Source organism: Sus scrofa, chromosome 1 (genome assembly GCF_000003025.6).
Source record: "Sus scrofa isolate TJ Tabasco breed Duroc chromosome 1, Sscrofa11.1, whole genome shotgun sequence".
Classification (NCBI taxonomy): domain Eukaryota; kingdom Metazoa; phylum Chordata; class Mammalia; order Artiodactyla; family Suidae; genus Sus; species Sus scrofa.
Window position 1 is genome coordinate 219605586 of NC_010443.5, and position 18247 is coordinate 219623832.

The window sequence follows — 18247 nt, forward strand, 5'->3', positions numbered from 1 at the left end:
TGTCTTCATTATTTGTTTCAAGGTATTTTTTAATTTCCTTCTTGATTTCCTCATTGACCTATTGGTTTTTTAGTAGCATGTTGTTTAGTCTCCATGGAGTAGGTTTTTTCTCATTTCTTTCCCTGTGGTTGATTTCTAGTTTCATGGCATTGTGGTCAGAGAAAATATTTGAAATAATTTCTATGCTCCTAAATTTGTTGAGGTTAGCTTTGTGTCCCAATATGTGGTCGATTTTTGAGAATGTTCCATGTGCATTTGAGAAGAATGTGTATTCTGATTTTTTTGGATGTAGTGTCCTGAAGATATCAATTAAGTCTAACTTTTCTATTGTTTCCTTCAGGATCTCTGTTGCTGTATTGGTTTTAAATCTAGAGGATCTGTCTATTGGTGTGAGTGGGGTATTAAAGTCTCCTACTATGATTGTATTCCCATCAATTTCTCCCTTTATGTCTGTTAATATTTGTTGTATGTATCTGGGTGCTCCTGTATTTGGGGCATATATGTTGACGATATTAACATCCTCTCCTTGATGGATCCCTTAATCATTAAATAGTGTCCTTCTTTGTCTTTCTTTATGTCTTTTGTTTTAAAATCTATTTTGTCTGATATGAGTATTGCAACTCCTGCTTTCCTGTCATGTCTATTGGCATGAAATATTTTTTCCCACCCCTTCACTTTCAATCTATATGTATCCTTTGTCCTGAGGTGAGTTTCTTGTAGGCAGCATATTGAAGGTTTTTGCCTTTTTATTCACTCAGCCACTCTGTGTCTTTTGATTGGAGCATTCAGTCCGTTGACATTTAAGGTGATAATTGATAGATGATTATTTATTGCCGTTTTGAACCTCGTGTTCCAGTTGATTCTATGGTTCTCCATTCTTCCTTTCTTTTTTTGATTGGATGGTGTCCAGTTATTATCTGCTTGAGTGTTTTTGTTTGTTTGTTTGTTTTTTACGAATGCAATGTTTGGTTTTGACTTGTGGTTGCCCTGTTTTTTAAGTATGCTAACCCCTTCCTATAATTGTGTGTTTTAGCCTGATGGTCCTGTGGGTTCAAACACTTCATTACTATACTAAAATTAAGAAGAGAAGCAAACAAACAAAGGTCTATTTATTTCCTAACATCCCTTGCCCACATTTTATGATTTTTATGACTCTTTTTTTCTTTTTAATTTTATTTTGTTTGAAACATGTTCATTATTAAATCTGTATGTTGGATGATTTGAGTGACTGCTCTCTGATTGTGGTTTCCTCAATCCTAGTTCTTCCTCTTCTTTTTTTTTTTTTTTTTCTTCTTTCTCCCTTTCTTCCCTTCCTTTCTTTTTGGTTTAGAGATGCCCTTTCAGTATTTCTTTTAGCCTGGGTTTTGTATTGCTGTATTCTTTTAGCTTTTGTTTGTTGGAAAAAAATTTTATTTCTCCTTCTATTTTAAATGATATTCTTGCTGGATAAGTATTCTAGGTTGCATATTTTTTCCTTTTAGCACTTTAAATATCTCTTGCCATTCCCTTCTGGCCTGTAGTGTTTCTGTAGAGAAATCAGCTGATATTCTTATGGGGGTTCCCTTGTAGGTAACATTCTGCTTTTCTCTTGCTGCCTTTAGAATCCTCTCTTTATCACTAACTTTTGCCATTTTTATTATGATGTGTATTGGTGTGGGTCTATTTGGGTTCAATTTGTTTGGGGTCCTCTGTGCTTCCTGTATCTTGAACTCAGTATCCTTTAGATTTGGGAAGTTTCCAGCAATAATTTCTTCAAATATATTTTCCATCCCCTTATCTTTTTCTACTCCTTCTGGAATTCCTATTATGCGTAGATTGGCCCGCTTTATGTTATCCCATAGCTCTCTTATATTGCGTTCACATTTTTTGATTTGGTTTTCTGTCTGCTGACCTGATTGGGTGATTTCCATTATTCTATCTTCCACATCACTGATTCATTCTTCTGCATTATTCATTATGGTTTTTACTGCCCTTAGTTCAGTTTGTATCTCTGCAAATGAATTTTCTAGTTTTTCTTGGCTTCTCCTTATATTTTCTAGTTCCTTTCTGAGGGTATCTGCATATCATATTTTCTCTTAATTCCTTCAGTATTTTCACTATTTCTCTTTCGAACTCCAGGTCTGTCAGACTGCAGAGATCTGTCTCATTGTTGACTGTTTTAGGTGAGTTCTCCTGTTGGTTTAACTGGGGGTGGTTTCTCAGCTTCTTCATCTTGCTCGTTGTTTTCTTTCTCCTGAGGGAGTTGTACTCTCCGTGATCAGGCAGTGTTTGCCTTGTCACTGCCATGGAATGTTTCCTGAGGGCTGGCGTTGTTGGTCAGTCTTTTTTGAGGCAGTGTGGCTTTTCTGGAGTGTTGGTGGGGCTGACAGGGTCTCTCTGAAGCAAAGGAGGACTTCCTGAGGGAAGACAGGACTGGGAGGTCCGCATCACGATGGAAGCAGATTTCACATGACCGGGCAGAGCTTGCTCTGGTGTTTTTGGGCTGTGGGGCTCTTGCAGGGGGCTGGCTGTGCTAGGCAGCTGTTACATGGGAGTGCAGCACCCCACGAGGGCTTGAGCAGCTAGCTGCACCACTGAGAACCCAAGAAGCTATTCCCCAATGCAGCCCGACTCAGAAGGACTGCCTGAGAAAAGTGCTATTTTGTAAAATTATGAGTCTGAAGTTTTTGCTTCCTCAAATGGGTCTCAGAGGAACTGAAACTATGAAGTTAGGAATTCTTAGGGGTCTCCAGAGTCTGTAGGATCACCTGACCCTCAACACTGATGGGCATCTGCTCCTTTCTCCAACTTCAGATTCTCCATTTTCCCACTTTTTTGGTGCTGTCATTAGTCCAACTCCAGCAATACCTAAATGTGGTTCTCTGTGTCTTCACTTTAAATTTCCAAGGAAGGGAAAATTCAACTGGCCTTTACTGAGTCTATGTATTGATCCAATTGGCCATGGCCAGAAGGATGGGCAACCAAGCTCACTCCTCCACTGGAGTTTTGAGGTAAGGGAAGTTCCAAGTAAAGAGTAATAGGCTGGTGAGACAAAAAATATAGCAGCCATAGTGTTTTTCCTGATTTTTGTATTGAAGTATAGTTGATTTACACTGCTGTGTTAGTTTCAGGTGTATTGCAAAGTGATTCAATTATATGTACATGTATATATCTATATTCTTTTAAAAGTTATTTTCTATTATAATTTATCACAAGATATCTAATAAATTTCTCTGTGTTATGCAGTGAATCTTTGTTGTTTATTTTATATATGTTCGTGTGCATCTATTAATTCCATACTCCCAATTTGTCCTTCCCCTGCCTCCCTTGTTGACCATAGGTTTGTTTCCTATGTCTATAAATCAATTTCTCTTTAGTAAATAAGTTCATCTGTACTTTTTTTTTAGATTCCACATGTATGTGATACACAATATTTGTCCTTATCTGACTTACTTCACATAGTATGATAATCTCTCAGTCCATCTGTTGCAAATGGCATTGTTTCATTCTTTTTTATGGCAAATATTCCATTATATATATGAACCATATCTATTCATTGATCTGTTGAGGGACACTTAGGAGTAAACATAATATCAATACTGAATATCTATTAATAACCAGGATAGCTATTATTATGGTGCTCCTAAAGTGCTTAAGGCTGCTTGAAGTTTCTTTTTTTTTTTTTTTTTTTTTTTTTTTTTTTTTGTCTTTTAGGGCCACTCCCATGGCATATGGAAGTTCCCAGGCTAGGGGTCCAATCTGAACTGTAGCCATTGGCCTGTGCCATAGCCACAACAACTTGGGATCCAAGCTGCATCTGTGACCTACATGACAGCTCATGGCAATGCCAGATACTTAACCCATTGAGTGAGGCCAGGGATCAAACCCACATCTTCATGGATCCTAGTCAGTTTCACTAACTGCTGAGCCATGACGGGGATTCCGGTTCTATTCTTAAATAGAATAACCTTCCCCTTCAATTTCTTCATCGGCAAATGTTTACTGTGCTGAATGGAACCAAAATTATAATGAGAGTGATATTTAATTTTATTTCATTTATCATGCTGGCTAGAGTAATGATCACAGGCTTCTCAATATTTTGGACAAAGTCATGCTTCCTGTTTGTTTTCATGGCCTGCATGTGTTAGCAAGCCTTACCCAATACTCTGTTCATATCAGGAGCTAAATAATTCTTGTCGAATGAATGATGATAGGTAGGATAACATGTGATTCACTGGACTTTGGCTTCTTTTGAGGACGCATTTGTGGAAACATAAGCTTTGGTGAAAAGAGAGATATTGACAGCTCCAGGCCAATTAATTTATTGTGGATTTGTCATCACTCTAAAATAGTCTTTCCCCAGAATAAATTTTAATTAGTCTCTAAAGTTGGTAATAAGTGCGCTTAAGTGTTTCATGTTTCTGTTGAATCTAGCTTAATAATGTCTTAGGTCTACATTCTGTGCACTTAATAAAGAATAGCATGTGTGTGTCAGGAGGCAGCCTTGCAGAGGGATTAACAACAGGGTAGGGCTCTGGCAGCACACTGTCTGCTTGAGTCCTGGCTCTGCCACTTACTAAGTGACCTTGGATAAGTTGTTTAACCTCATGCCTGCTGTCCTCATATGAAAAATAGAAAGCATAATAGTCTCTGCCTTGTTGGCTTATTTTGAGGATTAATTCTAGAACAACACTTGGACCTGTGTTTAGTACAGAGTAAGTTAAAGTAAGCAGGTATTATCATTGTTGGGTTAAAAGAAAAAAACAAATGGGTAAAAAGCTTAAAAAAATAATACGTCACTGTTTAGTAAACATGGGTTGTCTTTTCCACGTGCTTACATATATGGTCAAGAAAGTTTATTCTTAAGCCTTGTGGTGAAAATCCAAAATAATTATCAGTGAGGTTTTCCATTGGACTGTTCATTGGGACTGGTGGTGAGAAACTGGTGGTAATGCCCACAGGGTGTCACCTTCATGCCAGGCATTTTGAGTGCATCACTCCTTTCCCCACACAGTTCACAGGCCTGTGTGACTCTAAATCTCACCATGCCACTTTCTCTTCCAAGTTAAATAAAGTCCCTGCCCATCTTTATCCAGCGAACCAAGTAAGAATGCAGGATAATGAGCTGCAGTCCACTGTCTGTCACTTACTCATCCTCTGACCTTGGGTGACTTCTCTGGTCCTCTGTCCTCCTGTTTTCTACTTTAGCTTTCTTGAATTTCTTTAGGCAACTCACTAAAGTCAGTTCCAGACAACTCAAGCCCTTCAGTGTCCTGGTCCTGTTTCTTTGAAGTCCCACTGTGCTTACTGCTTGTCTCTACCCTCTTGGCCATGGCTACCTCAACTGCCAAGTCCATTGTGAGGCAGCTGGGCCAGTGCCTGAGTTTTGATGAACAAAGAGCCAAGGCTTAGGTTGTTCTCTGAGCTGTATACTTCCTCATGCTTGTGACTTATTTGCATTTCACGGATCAGGGAGAAGGGTATATTTATACTCTAGTTCCAAAGGCAAGACACTGAAACATCAGTGCTACTTGGCTATCCCACTGTCTGAGAATCTTCTCTATAGTCTCAGTTTTCAGCAAAGCAACTGAATCTTAAGAGTAAGAAATCAGTTTGAAGTTTCTTACGTCCACAGGCTTACTTCTTAGAGAGCTGTTTTGATAGGACCAAGAGTAACTCCATCTTTGTAAAGGGTACCTGAATACTACCTGGTATATAGCCAGGTTAAGTGAAACAACACTAGTGAGTGAAGTTACATAGGGCTTTCCAATTGATTTTCCATCTACCTGTTCCTGGGCTATTTAATTTCATTCGTTTGAGCATTGCTTCAAAGCAAATACCCTTACTAGTGACAAGCAGGTGTTAAGTAAACAAGAAAGGGTGTAAATTCTGGTCATTCTCATTAGCAGATTTCTCTTAAAATAGATTGAATACCATTTCCAAGGATTTAATAAATTGGACAAAATATATCAGCATGTTCTTTCTTCCTCCCCCTTTCACCTAGTCAGGGCTAATGAAATAACATCTACTTAATGACATACATTGCCTATTTCTGCAGCGTCTGGGAACCTAGTCATGCAATCTTCCTTTTTTAATTATATGACTCCAAAGAACATTTCAATAGTCTTTTCAAGAACTTCCAAAGTTATTATTTCACTTTTGAATGTAAGAGTTACTCTTTCCCTCCAGACACATAATCTCTAATAATTTTCTTCATATAAAATTGACAATTCATTTGTCTACTAAGCAATAAGACATGACTGCCTCTGTGCATAATGAAGAATTGCAGAGCCTGAATTTATCGTGAAGCACATAGCAAAACTAATTGCATTTAACCACAAAAGTCTAATCAGCATAAAGGATTAGACTATAGACACTCACTGAATGCTAGTGCCAGAAAGGACTTCAGAGATCATTTATTATCTGCTCAGTTTGCAGATGAGAAAACTCAAGTCCAAAAATATTAAGAAACTTCTGAAGGTTACAAACTAGCTCCTGGCAAAGCTAGATCCAAACTCCTGCTCTTTAGGGTCTTCATACTTTATTTTCTTAAACTAACCCTCTTTCTCATATATTACACATTTAAAAAGGGACTAAAATGTATTTTTGAATGTGCTCGGGAAGAAATGTAATTTGTTGAAGAACATAGAGCTTTTAAATCTTAATGCAGGATCAGGTCACATGTGACCTATATCATGTAAGATTTCCAGATCTCACTCCAAGCTGGAAGAACTTTTTCCCTCTCAATTCTTATATGATATTCTTTACCTCCATATGATGCTTGACTCTTCCTATCTTTTGTTACACTTGTGTCCATGACTTATCTTCTCCACTAGATTATGAATTTCTGCCTTTTATGACTGTATGATTTCCTAAATGCCCACTATACTGGCTAGTAAGGATGTGAAATACCAATCTCTCTTGCTCTCCTCCTTCTTCTCTCTCCTGTCATCTTTGAGTGCCAAATTCTGATAATCCCTAAAACAATTTTGACTGTTTTCATCTGAGGAAAGACTTCAGTTTGGACTTCAGTTTTAAGGGAAAATTAATTAAAATTTGTAATTTTCATTTCTGTAGTTGTTACCTCTAGAATTAGGAATAAAGCTAAGATTCCATTGCAGCCACCTAGGAGAAAGTCAAAGGCTAGACAGCATTAAAGCTCTCCTAGCTATTTTATGTCTCTGTTCATTCATTTGGCCAACAAATATTTATTGAAGACCTGATACTGGACTAGGCACTATGAATATAGTGGTCAATAAGAAAGAAATGGTTCCCCTCCCCTCAGGAAACTCATAGGATGATGGGTGAGGCAGGGAAGCTAGTGAAATATTACAGTACCTTGTGATAGCTTTAACCAGAGAAGCAAGGCTTCTAGGAGAGCACACAGATGAGACACATTCAGTCAGCAGAACAGACTTTCTGGAGGGAGTTTCATCTCAGCCAAGGCCTGCAGGATAAGAAGGAATTAGCCAGGTGGGCGTGATGGTGTTGGTAAGAATGTTCCAGGAGGGAATTATGTGTCAATGTCACATAGGCAAGGGAGAGCTTTGTGTAGTTTGGAACTGGGAAAAGTCCAGGAGGCCTAGGTTTGGGGATGACCACTCAGTTACAGCAGAGGCCTGAGTATTGTAAAAGAATCAAGTGGCCCTCATGGTCCTTCCAGAGAAGGCCCGTGTGATTTTGCTTCTTGTGTTTGTTGCCAGGCAGAACTACAGTCCTATATAATTTTATACATTTTTTCAGTAGAAGCTTGGAGTATAGATTTTTAGGAGAAATCTAGCTATTTTTAAATGTTGGTCATTATTTAAAATTTTTAAAAAACCCACTGTGTGGTGGTCCAAATAAAATGGTTTTCTAGCGGAATCCAACCTGTGCCTACTAGCTTCTAATCTCTGATCTAGAATAGTGGTTCTCAAAAGTGTGGTCCAGAGATCACCATTGGTATCCACCTGTGAATGTGCCAGAAAGGCACATTCTCAGGCCCACTTTGGATTTATCATATCAAAAACTCTGAGGGGGTGCATGGCGCCAGCAATCTGATTTAACAAGCTCTCCAGGTGAATGTGATGCAGCTAAAGTCTGAGAACCATAGCTTAGGCTGTGCCATTCAATATGGTGGCCATGTGTGATCAGTGAGCACATGAAATGTAGTCGTCTACACTGAAATGTACTCCATGTGTAAAATTCATACTGCTATTCAAAGATTTTGTATGAAAAAAAAACTCAATATGTCAATTGATGACATATTGAAATAATATTTGGCAACATAGGGGGTTAAGTAAAATATATCATTACAATTGAATTCACCTGCTGCTTTTCATGGTTTAAAATATAGAGAACAGTCTTGTGGTTGTCAAGGGGCGGGGGAGGGAGTGGGAGGGACGGGGAATTTGGGGTTTAGTAGATGCAAACTATTACATTTAGAATGGATGAACAACAAGGTGCTATTGTATAGCATAGGGGACTATATCCAATCTCCTGGTATGGAACATGATAGAAGATAATGAGAGAAAAAGAATGTGCTGGGTAAATGTGCTGTACAGCAAAAATTGACACAACACTGTAAATCAACTATATTCTAATAAAAATTATGGCAACTAGAATGTTTAAAACTATGTACATGTTTCATTTCCATTGTCCAGTGCTAGTCTACACTATAGTTTGTGGGGCAGGGAGCATGCGTTAGAGAGGCTGAAGCAGTGATGTGGAGATAGGCCTTATAGGACTTGGTAAGCTGTGTTAAAGACCTATAATTTGCCCCTAGGAAACCTTAAATGATCTAAGCTAATGAGAAGTATGATCAGATTGATGTTTTGGATGAACCTGCCTGGGGAGTGGCTCATGCAGTAGAAGGTGCTGTGTGCTGAGATCAGATGGAGCAAGCTGATAGTGAATTCTGTTCTGGCGTGGGCATATACGTGTTCTAGTTAATGTATTGATTCAGGGCATATTATGTAGCTGGGTGGAGGAGGAGGGCTCACTCAAAGATGAATAATACAATCTGTATCCTCTAAGGAGTGTCCAGTCCAGCCCAGAGAAGGGACTCTGAGCGGCAGGTGGGGGTTGTAGTTGAAGGGCTAGTTAACAGTGAAGACTCTGGGAACTGGTCGGCCTAGAGACTGGATCCCAGCTCCAGTACTGACTAAATGAATGATCCTGAGAGGTCACTTCTCCAAATCTCTGTTTTCCAGTCTGTAAAACAGGAATAATAATAATGCCTACCTTATAAAGTTGTTGCAAAGATTTAAATGAGCCTCTTTATACATCTTTCTATCCATCCATCCATCTAATCTATTAATCTATCAACTTATTGATCTGTCTTTGAGAGCTTAGAGCAGTGTTCATTGAAAGCAATTGCAATGATCACTCCTCAAGGGGGACTGGAATGGGAAAGGAAAAGCTGAGTTAAGGAATGAGGCACTCTCTGTTCTGAACTGGAAAGCTGGTACTCTTTTCAAATCCTGGCCTACCCAAAACTGAAGACAGCAGAGAGGAGGGATAAAATGTCTTAAGCTTGGGCCACTTGGATTTCATTTTCCTCATTTTGTTAGTTTCTTTCACCTTGGTCTTCATTCTTCAGCATTCGTGCTTTCACTCCTCTTCAGGAACCCACTGCACGTTTCTCAGTCTTATCCCAGTCATCATCATTGTCATGTAGCTAAAAACCTTCACCATCTACTCTTGCAGATCTAGTTCCTTGTGCCCTATGTGAGCCTAAAGAAGGCAGTGAGTAATGACTATTTCCAATGTCCTTTCAGGACAGTGACACTGGCATTCATATTCTGTGATCACTAAGTGGGCTCTGGGCAAGGAAAAGAAGCTCCAGGGGAGACATTTCATGTGAATTGTTTGAAATCTGCACATTCCAAGCATGGTCTTCCCATGAAAGATGATGAGCAGCTTTCCCTTGGCGTACCCAGATAAAATCCCAGGAACAGTTTGACCTGTTCCATGTCTCACCCCCACCCCATTCAGTCTCAAACCTGATTGCATATCTTCCACAAAACCTTCACATTTTCTCCACAGCACTTGGCTCTCACCCTTCTTCAAAGCATTCATCATTTTTGGCAACAATGAATACACAGAGACCAGAAGCCACCAGAATGTCCCATCAATATGGAACTGCCTAGATAAGTTATGATAACAACATGATGGAATACGTGCAGTGGTTAGAAAGAATGAGGTAGCTCTCTATGTACTGATTGGAATGTTCTTCAAGATAAATTAAGTGAAAAAGATGTGGAAGGGTTTATATAACTTTGCTACACACACTGTGTATTAAGAAAAAAAAATACCCAATGTCTTACTGACTCTAAGATGCCAAGAATTACACATACATTATTATTTTATCACTAGGAAAAATTGTTGCCAATCAAATTTATGACAACATAGATTAAAAGATATTGGTATGTCTTTCAAGGATGGAAAAATATAAGTTTTAGAATTGATAAAATATGACATAGTTGGGCATGCTTTTTATGTACATGGACTATCACTAGTTATTATTACATCTTGTAGAAATTTTGGAGATTAGAGTTGCTCTGCTCAGTGGGCTCCTCTCTGTGTAAGGTGTGTTGACCAAGAACTTTAGACACACCTCCGGGAGCCAAAACAGGCCACAGAGTGACATGTTCTCATGTCAGTATCTTTATCCAGTGTGTTGATTTACTAGTCTCTTTATCAGAGTATCACCGTTACACTAATTGATTGCTTGTTTGGGAGTAAACAGTGAAACAACTTAGAACCAAGTCCAAGTTGTGATTCCTTTCCATTCTGGAAACTAGAAGAGATGCTGTGTTTTTCACTTGCTCAGCCTTTTAAAAAAGGCCAAAGAGTCTGGCACTCAGGAGGTGATGAGACACCAGTGCACGAGTGGTAAGCTGGGCTGTCTCCCTTTAATAAGACCCTTGGCTTCACAGGAAGAATTGGTTTATGGCAGAGTGGGCAGGAAGTGTTCTTAGTTCTAGGGGAGATGTAAACAGTTACTGGAGTTTACTCTCCTTGATATTTTCTCTTATACTGAGCATAAGACCTGGTGTGGAATACTCTCTGTATGTCGTGTATAAAATCATCAAAGGAGAATTACAGGCAGAAAAGTGGGAATAGACTAAGCAATGGAAACTGGTATTTGACTCCAGGGAAACTCCCTGAATTTAAGTTCAATTTAGGTTTATTAAGAACTCAGACTTTCAGGAAATGTCCTGGGAAGTCCAAAGAAATTTTGTAGAGTCCTGTGGGGTGATTCAAACTGAAGGAATGTGTGCTCAGAATTAGACACCTCAAGTTCATCCTTCCCTGCCAATGTACTACAACCTCATGCTGTTCTAAGAGAAAGAAACCGCATTGTGCCTTAAGACATTCTACTCGGCTAGTCCTTTTCTGAAACTGCAGATCTTCCTCGACTTCCAATGGGGTCATGCCCTGAAAAACCAACTGTAAGCTGAACATATAAGTCAAAAATGCATTTAATACTCCTAACCTACTGAACATTACAGCTTTGCCTAGCCTACCTTAAATGTGCTCAGAGCACTTTCATTAGCCTACAGTTGGGCAAAATTACCTAACACAAAGCCTATTTTATGATAAAGTGTTGAAAATCTCATGTGATTATGGAATACTGTACTTAAAGTGGAAAACAGACCAGCTGTGGGTATTCCCACTGTGGCTCTGGAGGTTACAAACCTGACTAGTATCCATGAGGATGCAGGTTTGATCCCTGACCTCACTCGGTGGGTTAAGGATCTGGTGTTGCCACATGAGCTGGGGTATAGGTCATAGACTCAGCTTGGATCCCATGTTGCTGTGGCTGTGGTGTAGGCTGGCAGCTGCAGCTCCAATTCAACTCCTAGCCTGGGAACTTGCATACACTGCAGAGACAGGGAAGAAAGGAAGGAGGTAGGGAGGAAGGACGGTAAGAAGGCGGAGAGGCAGGGAGGACAGACAGACAGGTCATGTGAGTACAGAGGGGTTTTAAGTGTATTGGTTGTTTCTCCTGAGATGGTGTGGCTGATGGGGAACTGTGCCCATGACCACTGCCCAGCATCATGAGAGAATAATACCACATCATGGGGAAAAGATCAACATTCAAAATTTGAAGTATGGTTTTTAACTGAATGGGTATTACTTTCACACCATCGGAAAGTTGAAGAACTTTTTAAGTCAAACCATCCTAAGTTCAGACTGTCTGTTGTAGTTATTTATATAGGGGGCCCATGCTTTGAATTAGTGTAATATTGAAAGCTCTTTTATGAAGTTCCATTGTTTTGTCAAATAAACCAGCCTTAAAAATTCTAGAATAAGTATGAATTCTTGGGAATTACTTAAATGTTGATGATTACATCATGCTGCCCTTCTCTGATGGATTTTACCCTAAGAGTTACACTCACCTCAAGTATTCCACCTACTAAACCTACTTAAAAGAGAGAAATTGTGGTATTTCTAATAAACCTCAGCAAACAATAAACTCATAACCTCACCACAGAGAGACAACTGATTGCTGGTATGACCTTTATGAGACAACTTCCTCAAGAGCAGTAGGCTGAGAAAATTCTTTAAGAGACTGGGATGGAGAATAACCTTGTGTTGAGTTTCTTTCTTCCCCCCTTTGGCCATGCCCACGGCATGTGGAAGTACCCAGAGCCAGGATCGAATACATACCACAGCAGTGACAACACCAGATCCTTAACCTACTGTGCCACAAGAGAACTCCCTTGTATTGAGATTCTTGCTAGCTCAGGGCAAAGAACTAGGTCTCAGGGCACTGCAGTTCCCAGACTTTGCTTTCTTGGAACTTTGAGATCAGCTCTGACTGTTATGCAAAGTTCAATGACATGAGAAAATATGGGTACTTTGTTTTCTGAAGAAGCCTTTTCCACATTCAACTAAATTAAGAAGCATAAGCATCTCTTTTAAATTCAGAATCTCCTTTAAAAAATTAAGGGCTTGAGGGAAAAAAATACAAGGTAAATGCAGGGCCTTTTTAAAAATATTATGATGGAAGTGTTATGAAAATAAGTGCCTTGAAGCTTTTACTGATCAAGCATAAACATGACTAAGAAAAAAGAGCAATCACCTTTAGTTTTTTGGTTTTTATTAAAATCCAGTGTAATTGGAAGGGAAATGTTTTCAGTTAAGGTAACACGGCTAATTTGTTTTTATTTATTTCTTTAAAACAAATGACATTTCCTAGTTCTGCTGACTTTTTATTTTTGTCTTTTGTCTTTTAGGGCCACACCCACAGCATATGGAGGTTCCCAGGCTAGGGGTCTAATCAGAGGTGTTGCCACCAGCCTATGCCAGAGCCACAGCAACGCAGGATCTGAGCCGCGTCTGCAACCTACACCACAGCTCAGAGCAATGCCTGATCCTTAACCCACTGAGTGAGACCAGGGATCAAACCCACAATCTCATGGTTCCTAGTCGGATTCATTTCCACTGCAGCACGATGGGAACTCCTAATTTGTTTTTAAAAATAGAGACAAAAAATGTAATTAGAGTGGGTTTAATTACTTTCTAGAATTATTTATAATTGGCATAAAATCCCAACTGGCATCAACTCAAGTATCTTTTAGAAGAGCAAATGTTATGTAAATTATGATACACATACATGGGAACATCATATAGTTATTTTTCTTTAACTACTTTCAAAGTGATTTTACCATTTTGCATTTTTACCAGCAAAGCATGAGTTCCAGTTGCTCCATACCCTTGTGAACACTTCCCACTGGCAATTTTTAAAAAATTTTAGCCATTTTAGTGGGTGTGTAGTGGTTTTTCATTGCAGTTTTATTTTGCTTTTTTTTTTTTTTTTTGGTGATGAAGAATATTAAGCATCTTCATGTGCTTATTGGCCATTCATATATTTTCTTTTGTGAAGTGTGTTCAAATCTTTTGCTCACCCTTTTTTTATTGGATAGCTTGTCTTGAAGTGTAAGAGATCTTAATATACATTCTGGGAGCAAGCTCTTCTTTACATATCTTCTTGCAAATATTTTCTCCTACTCTATGTCTCATCATTTTCTTAACTGTGTTTTTCATAGAGCAGAAGTTTTTAATTTTAAAGATTTTTTTTAATATTTTCTTTCATGATTCGTGTTTTTTGTGCCATGTTTAAAAAATCTATGTCTAGACCAAGATCAAAGATTTTCTCCTGTTTTAGAAATATATTTTAATTCTTAATTTGAGATACATTTTGATTCATTTTGAGTTAAATTTTGCATATGATAAGGGTAAACGTTGTGGTTGTTCTTTTTTTCCCCACATACAGATATCCAGTTGCTTTTATTTTTTAAAGTTACATCCTTACCATATCACCGAGTAATTTCACTCATGGTACTGGTTACTAAGATTTTTCTGTCACTGGCCTTCTGTTCCAGTAGGTTGTGATTCTCTGTATCTGCCTGTCTCTTCAGCTTGGGAGGCAGAGGTTTACCCTATGACCTCAGTTCTCTGGTAGAACTAAGAAGAACTGTTGATTTTCAGTGTGTTAGCTTTTTTCTTGTTGTGTTACTGGCAGAGATGACTTCCACACTCCTAAAATCCTGCTTAAGAAACTGGAAATCTTAAGTGCTTCTCCGTGGTGGTAATCGTATCAGCATTTTCTGGTTTTTTGGTTGTGTTTTATTTTTAACTTTTCTTCCCACTTGTGTCTTTAACTTTTCTTATGGGCATATATTTATTTTATTGAAAAAAGAACCGTTCTCATAATAGAGAAAAAAATTAATGTGTTTAGTCTCTGTTGACTTGGAGGAAAATAAGGCAAGTTGCAGAGAACTGTATGGTACTTAAAAAATATTTACACCACACACAGCTCACAGTAACATGACTTTACAATTCCATATTCATCATTAGCACAACTTAAGTGTTCCAGCAGAGGCTTGCCCAGATACATCATATGAGCTTGCTGTGAGATACATCAGCACTTCAGTAGAAAGCTCCATGCATTATAGTTACCCCACAAAACCTTCTGATTCCCCCCTCAAAATCCATACCTTACCTTTTCCATCAATCCTAAACTATTATATCATGATCCTAACCAAATTCTTGTGTTTAAATGGGTACACGCTCTAAATCAAATTTCAGTAAAATTCAACCTTGACTTTCCTTCTCAAATAAACTAACCAAAGCTCCATTAAGGTGGTGATCTCCCTTTCTGCAGAAAACAATGACTTCAGCTGCATCTTAATAACAGGTTACTTTGGGGATAGCTGAGGAACTGGCATATGACAGTGTATATGATTCTGTGTATTTTTTTATGTGAACAAGAAGAAACAGGCAGAAATAATCACATCAGGCTATGAAAGCCAATTGCCTGGTGGGGTGAATTCTAAATTGCTTGTCTTTGTATTATTTTACGAGTTATGGTGGACACGTATCCATTTTATAATCTTGGAAGAGAAATTAAAGTGTTTACAAGAGAATTTAAAAATGCATGTATTTGCTGAGGAGACTATGAGTCTGTTCCCTTTGAGGCTTATAATCCCACAATGAGCTTGCTTTCATAAGAGGTCTTGGTTCATAGAGGCCTCTTTCCAGTATATATATTTAGAAAAAAAAATGTTTATAAGCAGGAAACCGGTTTCTTCATAGTCTTGACTTAGTTGTCTTGCTTTATTCAACCTGGAAAATCCTTACGGAAAATGATGCCGAATAAAGATAACTTTTGCCTAAAGGGCTCAGTCTTTTGAACATGTCACTTCCACCCTCCATTAAATTCAATGTCCTAAACCACAGCAGTGATGACTATAGCTCTCCTGGAAAGAGATTATCATTCCAGACCTATCGGTCATTATTCTTACACTGTGCACCCCATTATTTTGATGACCTCTTCCCAAGTACAACAGAGATTGATCCTCAGAGATTCATATACTCTATGACTATGTATGGACAAGGACAGAACTTTGACTTTATCTGGTTTGATACAGCTGTTATTTAGTAAATTTTAAAAAGAAGAATACAATTAGCCTTTCCTGGAAGATATCTGTATACTGAGAATGACTGTTAATATAAAATTCTCATGAGAACTACGTTGGTTCTTTAAGGGGAGAATATGTCTCTCCCCTTCTGCTAAGCAGACCAAAATAATTTCCCCCAAGTATTATACCTTATCACTCCGAATGAAGTTCAAGTGAAGCACAAATGAAGCTTGCTTGCTGGTTACACACATGACAGGAAAGCTGTGTTAGAGACAGAAAAGAATAGTCTGCCTTTTCAGTTATTCCCACTTACGTTGGTTTTACTAGAATGACAATAGTGTGATGGATGTATATGCTGGTACCGGTAATGAAAGAAAAGATCAGGATCAACAGGGTCTCCTACTGTTTCCCAGGAATGAAATAACGGGGATTAAGAATCTGATGGATTTAGTGGTGCTTCCACAATTTCAGCACACACCAGCATCACCTGGAGGGTACTGGTGCCACCCAAGTCAGCTGGATCTCAGTAGCCTTTAGAGTCCAGTGGCAGGTGGGGTATAAAGAACTAGGTCCTGGTCCTCGTAGAGTGGTTTGTTACTAAGAAGTAACCAGGATAGCAAAGATGCCTAGCAAGGAAAATGATCTTAGAGGAAAGTTCCATTCTCAGCCATAGAAATCAGAGACTTATATATAAGCCTGGTTGTGTAAGCGAGTATCAAGCAAAATGGGTGCCTGGGACTTACCAGTAAGATCAGCTCTGGGTCTCACTCACTGGGGATATGGGAAAGTTGCCTGGAATATGGGTTTTGGAAACATGTCCTACTTTCAAGTTCTGCTTGGTGCACTAGCTACAGCTATTCAGTCTCTTATTTGCATTATCTGTATTGGTAAAAAGGGAATAAGAACTATGCCTTCTTCCCAGGGTTCTTGCAATTAAATAATTCTAGGAAAGGATCAAGTATGTTGCCTGCTGCTCTTAGCTACTTTCCTCCATTTCTAGAAGCTGTTGCTCTTGAGAAGAACTAAGCCCAAGAGCTTAGGCTTAGTTCAGCTACTGGAGCTGAACAAGCTGGCTGCTACCACCAGGTTAAAAATAGGCAGATGTCGGAGTTTCCGTCATGGCTCAGTGGTTAATGAACCCAACTAGTATTCATGAGGATGTGGGTTCAATCCCTGGCCTCACTCAGTGGGTTAAGGATCCGGCGTTGCCATGAGTTGTGGTGTAGGTCACAGACATGGCTTGGATCCCACGTTGCTGTGGCCATGGCATAGGCTGGTAGCTACAGCTCCAATTAGATTCCTAGCCTGGGAGCCTCCATATGCCAGGGTTTGGCTCTAAAAAGACAAAAAGAGCCATCCTCCTGCCCTTCCTTTCTACTATAGCCAGGGAGAAAAACATTCCAAAGACAGCAGAAGGGAAATTAGAACCTTCTTCACATGACAGAAATCCTAAACCATGGAGATAATGGTTTGGGTGTCTCTTAGTCTGAGAAGAGATTCTAAGGTGTACACCAAGTACAGGAAATACAGAAAAGAAATCAGTGAAGTAAGACTATTTCTTTGAACTGACAGCAAATCATTTTAGTAAGAAAAACTAACGTGGTTTATTCTTTCATGGAGGTCTACAATCCTATTGTGGTCAGAAAACTGTAAACAAACCAAGAAGGAAAACTCAAAACATTCTGTAATGTTCAAACTAACTGGGAATTCAGACCTGAGTGAACATTTAGAGGGACAAAAGTTTCTCAAGAGGACTGCGTTTTGTGTGGGTCACATATCAAGACTCAAAGGAAGATGCATTGGGAGTTCCCATCATGGCTCAGCAGAAAAGAATCTAACAACCTTGAGGATGCAGGTTCGATCCCTGGCCTTGCTCAGGGAGTTAAGGATCTGGCATTGCTGTGAGCTGTGGTGTAGATTGCAGACATGGCTCAGATCTTAAGGTGCTGTGGCTGTGGTGTAGGCCAGCAGCTACAGCTCTGATTCGACCCTTAGCCTGGGAACCTCCATATGTCAAGGGTGTGGCCCTAAATAGACCAAAAAAAAAAAAAATGCATTGGGAATTCTTCATATTACAAAAGTAAGCATCTGAGAGTTCTCCTTAGACAGTTCTAAGATATGAAGTTTTCACCAAGCCCTTAGAGATGAGAGAAAACTCTTCCATTTTTTCTATAAGAAAGAATGGGCTAAGCTAAACTTTTTAAAACAATTGTGAGATAATTTTGGGACAAATGAAGAAATGTGATGATGGATTTTATATGAGATACTAAGGAATTACCATGACTCTCTTTGGTTAGGAAAGTAGTATTATGATTAGCCAGGAGATATCTTTATTCTTAGGGGCTTTGTGATGA

At 39.0% G+C, this 18247-nt stretch overlaps 2 long non-coding RNA genes across 3 annotated transcripts in view; one reads left to right on the forward strand and one right to left on the reverse strand.

Annotated features, from left to right (window-relative positions):
- The window catches only part of LOC110255636, a 126700-nt gene that overhangs the window by 82544 nt on the left and 25909 nt on the right, over positions 1-18247 (forward strand). The gene's annotated exons all lie outside the window — the stretch shown is intronic.
- On the reverse strand, positions 4278-17107 carry LOC110255639. The gene is made up of 2 exons (XR_002336215.1): positions 16082-17107; positions 4278-7426 (listed from the first exon to the last, which is right to left on the reverse strand). It is a non-coding gene; the product is annotated as an uncharacterized LOC110255639 (long non-coding RNA).